Raw genomic sequence first — 983 nt, 5'->3', positions numbered from 1 at the left:
TCATTGTTTCCAATCTCTCTATTGCTGTTAAGGTAGACCCTGTCATTCTTATTTAGCAAGTTTGGGCTCTACATTTTTGGATTTTCAAGTGTTTTCTCCATCCTCATTGTACCCTTGGGCATCTTTCTGAAAGCCATTTGTTTGGCTATGAGCTTCAGGATGGCAGAATTTTGTTGCATGAATAAATGAATGAATAAATGTTTGTTCCCCAAGCATGAATCAGCCATTATTCTAAACACTTCAATTCAATTCAACTCAATTCAATTTTAATTTTTATAAACCAGTTAAAGAATGGGAAACTGGACAGGGTGACCATAATTTTCTTTGACTCCACAGAGGTCCTGACCTGTTGGGAAGGTCCTGCCAGAGGAGCAGCCTTGGGTCACTATTACTGGTCAAGCATATAGACTTCGAGCTACAGGAAAGATAGGACAGCCTTCAAGCTGAGAATGCTTAATTCTAAAGCAAGGACTTGACCTTTCTTGTCAATTTTTTAACTTAAAGAATTTATAACTCTGGTTTGTGGTTTCTGTGGTTTCTGTGGTGTAGAGGTGAAAAGGGAGGCTGATCTTCTAGAAAGGACAGTTAAATGCTAAGATGGAAAAACCATCAGGGAATCCAGTCCTTTCAGTGATGTTGGAACATGTGGACATAGATGGCAGTCTACCCAGGCACATCGCCCCCTGCCCCATGACATTACTGGCTTCTATATGTTCAAGACCAGGACATTGCACAAACAGGAGGTTAGCATAGGTCCAAACGAGCATAATTAAAATTCCACAGGAAAGCTAGACCTCACTGACACAGAAGCACAGGAAGCGAGAGGATTGGGAAAGAGCTGTATTCAATGGTGGTTGTAACAGGACAAGAGTCAGGAGCAATGTCCCCAGTCATACAACACCCTGGACTCCCCTGAATCTCTCCCTTAACAATGTGTGTCTTTGTTTCTGCACGTATAAACAGTGGTTCTGATTGCACGTTTT

Source organism: Pseudorca crassidens, chromosome 10, assembly GCF_039906515.1.
Source record: "Pseudorca crassidens isolate mPseCra1 chromosome 10, mPseCra1.hap1, whole genome shotgun sequence".
In the NCBI taxonomy this organism is placed as follows: Eukaryota; Metazoa; Chordata; class Mammalia; order Artiodactyla; family Delphinidae; genus Pseudorca; species Pseudorca crassidens.
Note: the sequence above shows the minus strand (reverse complement) of the source record.